Raw genomic sequence first — 6,000 nt, forward strand, 5'->3', positions numbered from 1 at the left:
ACTTAAAGAAACAAAAACCTCCCTATGATTAAAACCCAAATGCTAGATATCGTTAAAGGTTTTGTTTTGTGCAGGGTTAACTCTCTGGACTGTGTTTCTAACTCATTGTGTGTCGTGTCTCTTCTTCTGTCTTGCAGGTGGCTGTTGTTAAAAAAAAGATGAAGATAAAGATGCTGAGATGGAGGATCCAGACGAATGAAAGGGCCCCAGTTCTCTTTATTTATTACCTTCACAATAGGTGTGAGTGTGGACATATGAGCGTACGTTTGTGTGTGTGTGTGTGTGTGTGTGGCGTGTGCATGAGAAAGCGTGCGAGCATTGAACATAGACATGAATGCATGTGTGCATTATGAACGGTACCTAAGATTTCAGGCTATCATTTGCAAATTTTGTTTACTTTTTATAAGGTTCCAATAACTCATATATCATCGTCACAGTATAAACAGAGGACTTTACTATTGGTACATATTGTGTTTTGTGTTTGTAACTAGCCTCCTATTTAAGAATGTATATTTGTATGTATGATATACTCATCTAGAAACTATATAATGGACACTTTTAATATTGCTTCATCTTCTCACCACTATACGCTCTCGCCATAACACATAACTAATGGGACACATACAGGAGACATGCCTACCTACAAAAAAAAGATGTAATCACTTATCAGACAAAAACAACACCTTTCCAGACTCCAATTTGTGGAACCACAGACAACAGTAATGATAAAACCGGAGGGCTTTCAGGCAGTGTGACTCCTCCTCTGGTGGCCATATTGGAGGTCCTTGGTTCTCATAGATCAGCTGATATAAGTTGATTTTGTGTCTACTTTATGTTGGCTTGTTAGCTATGTAACTGTGGTATCATCCTGATTATTCAACATTTTAGTACCAACATATCTGATTTAATCACTCAAGTGCACGTCTAGTAAGTTGTAGTTAATAGGGGTTGATGTAAACAGAAGTATTCCCGTTCATCAGATAATTCTCTTCCCATGTGTGCGGGTTAAAACTGCACATTCAGACTTTAAACAAGTATTTTTCAGGGTTTTGTTTTTGTAGTTTTGACCATCATTCCAATCAATTATCAGATTATTTCACTTAAAATATCATGAAGTTGAACATCTGCGTCTAAATGCAGGAAGCAGATAGGTGAAGCCCATGCGGGAGTGTTAAAAACTGCAGTTCATCAGGCGTCCACTAGAGGCTGGCTGCAAAATAACATACCACATACACACCCATTCAAAGAAGACGATCTGTACAGCAGAAATAAACATTACGTGTTTATTTACATGTTTAAACTTACAGGTTTTGCCCAAATAAGGGCATGGCTGACTTAATTGACACGGCACCCTGTAGCTGTTAGCAAAAAGGCTAAAGGCCCGCCTCTTTACCTCACACTAGCTCAGACAAAGTTAGGTTGAGTTCAGCATTTCCAATATGGCACCCGCCAACGATTTGCTTCAAAACAGGGCTTCAGAAACAGATGGTGACATCACAGGTAGTACTTCTATTTATTATACAGTCTTTTGTCAAAACACAGATCTCAGTGTGTTTTGCCAGGCAGAGTCTGAATCTGGGCATATACTGTGTGATTTTATAAAGGTTGTGGTTGAATTTCAACTCATTCTGTATGAGTGAATCGTCTGCAATACATAGGAGATACCACACAGTTAGCAAGATGGCAAGATGCATAGTGAGCAGGGCAACTGGCTTCGAGTAGATACAGACTTACTCATTTGAACGAATGATGGCCAAAACTGCAAAATTAAGACTCTGGTTGCAAAAAACATAAAATGCATGGTTAGTTTTGAGTTTTTACAATGGACCTCCACGATGGAACCAAACCTGCCGGATACAAGATCCATGATACAACTGTCCAAACCCTCTCTGGCATGGATGATTGTGCTCAAGATGTTGATTGTGCACACAAAAGACAACAGGGACAGCACCAACCAGTGTGAATTTAGATGCAATACTTCAGCTGTAAATGAGTGTGTTTGTGTGTGTGTGTGTGTGTGTGTGTGTGTGTGTGTGTGTGTGTGTGTGTGTGTGTGTGTGTGTGTGTGTGTGTTAAATATTGGCAATAGCTAAGCATTGGTGCTTCCATCCATGCATATGAGCTAATGTACAAAATGTAAAACAGCAAGGCAATAGGCCGTGGAGCCTGTTGCTGGATCTGGCCCATGACAATCCTCCCTTTCACTTTATCTTTATAGAATATTTGCAATATTCTTTCAGAAGCAGATGATTTATATCAATAATATGAGTCAAATTTTAAGATTGATCTGGAGCTTTCCTCACCTGGCTGATAAAGTTTCGGGATGAGTGCATTGCAGTGTGTGGTAGTGTGCATGCAGTATGTGTACTGTAGGTGGTCTTTAAGTGTGAGCAGTCCCTCCACCACCCACATGTGTGCCCTTCAACATCCTACAAGCTCTAAATGTTTTGGAGCTTTTGGGACACGATGATAAAAATCAGCTGTATAACGTTGCATCATCTGCAAAGTTGTTTATACAGTTTTTGGTCTTTCTTTTGGTGTTTTGTGTGAACATATTTGAGTATTACAGATTAGAAGTATGGTGATGATTGTGAAGTACTATCAAATTTCTTCCTGTTTGATCTCAGTCTGAAATCGACTGAACGATTATAATGGCCCTGTACTGTTGATTAGCCGAAGAAAGATGCCATGTTCGATTGGGAACAGCGGATACTAAAACACACACTCACAAACACTCACACTCACACTCACATTTATAATATAGATGTCTTGCCTGCTGGGATAAATGTCCCTCACCCCTACAAATCCTGTCAGCTACAGTACAGTATAACCCTGCAGCCCCTCCGTGCCCCCCACTGGCTGGTAAATGCTTTAGTGTCACATTCAAGGGTAGATTTGGATGTTTTCATGACTAACTTAATACAACTCTCACATCAAATATAGCAATACAGAGGTACAGAGTGACTACACTGTAAAGGTTTCTTTAAGCTGGAATACTTCTGAGGGTCAACAGGAGTAAACATCAGGGTACATAGAGTTATTCACTTAGTCTGGGCAGTCATAGTATACTGACAGAAATGATCCTGAAGAGAAATACTGAGCCTGTTCTAATTCCTGACATAGTTATGTTATTTCTTTAAGTGTCATGCATAAATCATCTTAACATTCGATGTTGTTACCGAGGTACTGTAGGTTACTACTCAAGTTACCTTCCCTTAGAGCTCCTGTGAAGAATTTCCAGGTTGTCTAGATTTTGCGACCCCTGTGGACAAAAACGGCACCACTTATCTCTTTGCTGATCTTGTCCTGTACATGTGTAAGTAGTGTTTTCTGACAAATATCTGATCCTACTTTCTCTAACAGTTAAATGTAAATCATGCTTATGGTTTTGTTTACTTTAGTTTGACTTAAAAAGACATTAAATAAAATTTCACTCTGTTTTATGAGCAGTTAAAAACTCCACAGGAGCTTTAAGGGTATAGGTCTTCAGCTATGTCTGTATTCAAGATATACTTGGTCATTATTTGGGAGATTATTCTAATTTGACAGCTTTACTTTACAAAATTAACAGTAATTTGTAATTTCTCATTAATTACTTGACCTGAATGTGTGAAACTGACAACAGAGGAGTACAAGATTGCATAATTTGAAACGTAGGACCCCTGACCAAGCTGTCTTCTTTTATGAAATTGCAGAAACAAAGACAAAATGGACTTGTCAGGTAGTTGAGATGTTGTTCCCACATGGTTCTATCGCTTGAGCATGAGTTAGCCGTGCAAAATGTAAGTATCCCTTGAACAATTGGTTCACAAAATCTTGAGAACAGTGACAGGATGTCTAACACGAAAGACTTTAACTTCTTCCAACTCTACCGTTAATAACGCAGAGGTTGTAGGTTGCATGCACAGATCTTTGGGGCAAAGTTGACTTCTCTCAGATCAACCAGTTTTTTCCAGTCCTTCCAAACAAACATGGAAATGTTTCAGCTTGATGCCCTTTGTCACAGCAGTCCGGTCTGTAATTTAGCAGGCAGCCAGGTCATAGCGTTTGTTTGACGTGTGCAAAGACAGTGGATTCTGTCCCTTATCTTTTACAGTGTAGTCACTTTGAATAACTGTGAGGAGATATGATCATCACAGCCAATAACTCTCGAAAGTACACACGGGTTTGGCTTGAAAACATCTAAACCTTTCCTTAAAGGGAGAAAGTCGTGAAGAGAAGGAGTCTTTTAGCACTTTGACATTTCACCATGACTGTGAGCCACTCCAGCTTCTCTAACCAAGGACAGTTGTGGCTCTGAGCCAAAATAAATAATTATAGGCTCGACTCTACCCTGTTTGAAAAGCACTTTAAAAGAAAAATCTGTTTGCCCTACATTCCAGCCTGTGTGGTCACTTTATGCACTTGCTTTGCCCTTAATGACAAATTTATAAGTATTTATATATAACCTTGCTTTGCCCAACAAACCAAAAAGCAAACCAGCCCTCCTAACAAATGTAAATATCGTCCCTTATTTTGAATCGTCACCACAGATTGAGGAGTGCTCGTAAAAAAAAAAAAAGAAGAAGAAGCTGTGCTTGAAGTTATCTCGCGGCTTTTCAGTGTCATCCCCGGGCTGTGATTGTGCGGCAGAGAAAAGGGGAGGAGAGGGGGTGGGTAATGCCAGTAAAGCGGCGTGACAGAAGAGGGTTAATACCATCGAGCTGTGCTAAGATTGCCCAGCCTCATGTGGCTTTAAAGGATTGCAGGCAGTATTAGCAGCTGAATAATTATTTTTGGGATGTTTCTTCTCATGCACACTTCTGGTGTGCCACACATCGCTTGGTTTCCCCCTCAACACTTTGACTTTTGTGGAGCTTTGGCAGCCCGCGGTCTTCTATGTAACATATATTTTTGAGTTCTGTGTGGGCAGAGCTCCTGAAGGCACTCTGTTCAAACTTGAATGTTCTTCATATCTTTCAAATAAAGTCCAGAGAAGGAAAGATAGGTGGAATTGCATGTTTAGCACTGTGACAGGAAAATCAAAACAATAAGAAAGGAGGAGGTCATGTGGTGACAAACCTCCTGAGAAGTGAATGCTGATGCTTCCACTATGTTTGTATACAGGGTTTCAAATGTCCCCTTAACGCTATCAAAGAGAGGTCATATATGAATAGACATATATGATGATATTAGATATAAGGCATCTATTTTTGTCATTCTTTATGATGTGGTATTAGTAGAATGAACATATAGGTGGGATCGCAGGTGCATCCTCGCTGTGCTGAACAATGACTGTGTTTTTTCAACAAAGCTTCTCTAGCGTTTTATTTTTCTTTTTGTATGCTGCACTGAAAATATGTCATTTTCACAAGTGGTTTGGAAAACAGAAGTGTCGTCGGTCACTTCATCAAGTGAAACAATATAGTATACAGTAGAATAGCAGTTGCATTATTTGTTACAACCTGTATGTAATGTTATTATGGAAGATGTAATGTCCTTCTGTAAATGTTGTTTAATGTTGTTTTACCTGAAATAAAATTTATTAATGCTTCAAACTGCTCTCTGGAGCTCTGGCTGTGATTATGAGGGTGTAAAAATGAAGCTGAGACCTCCGTGGTTGAAGAATGCAGAAGTGCAAAAATTGCAGTTCCTTGAGTGTCCACTTGGGGACGCCCCATTAGGTCCTGATTTGAAATCCAGCGGCAACCTCCGGCCACGAGAATTGAAGTCAATGCGGAAGTGTTAAAAACTGCAATGAGGATCCGCTTGAGGCTGACTCCGGACGTACCAGAAACCATATACACACAAATTCAAAAGAGCCGATCTTTACAGCAGAAATAAACATGTTTACAGCCTGGTACAAAAAACGAGTGTAGTCTGGATAGCTCATTTCTCGATCAGCACACACTGTACAGGGGTTGAATTTTTTCATAACGCGGCAATTTCGAAGTTATTAAGATTATGAGTTTTCTATTATGAGTGGCACCGCTGACTTGATTGACAGGCGGGAACACTGTA

General features: G+C 39.8%; 1 protein-coding gene across 2 annotated transcripts in view; it reads left to right on the forward strand.

Moving 5' to 3' along the window:
- The window catches only part of cdk14 (cyclin-dependent kinase 14), a 194,665-nt gene extending 189,128 nt beyond the window's left edge, over positions 1-5,537 (forward strand). For both annotated transcript variants that reach the window (XM_034698459.1, XM_034698458.1), the window contains one exon: positions 138-5,537. The gene's annotated coding sequence lies outside the window, so the exon portion shown is untranslated. The remainder of the gene's footprint in view (positions 1-137) is intronic.
- Positions 5,538-6,000: the final 463 nt, after the last annotated feature.

Source organism: Notolabrus celidotus, chromosome 12 (assembly GCF_009762535.1).
Source record: "Notolabrus celidotus isolate fNotCel1 chromosome 12, fNotCel1.pri, whole genome shotgun sequence".
Lineage (NCBI taxonomy): Eukaryota > Metazoa > Chordata > Actinopteri > Labriformes > Labridae > Notolabrus > Notolabrus celidotus.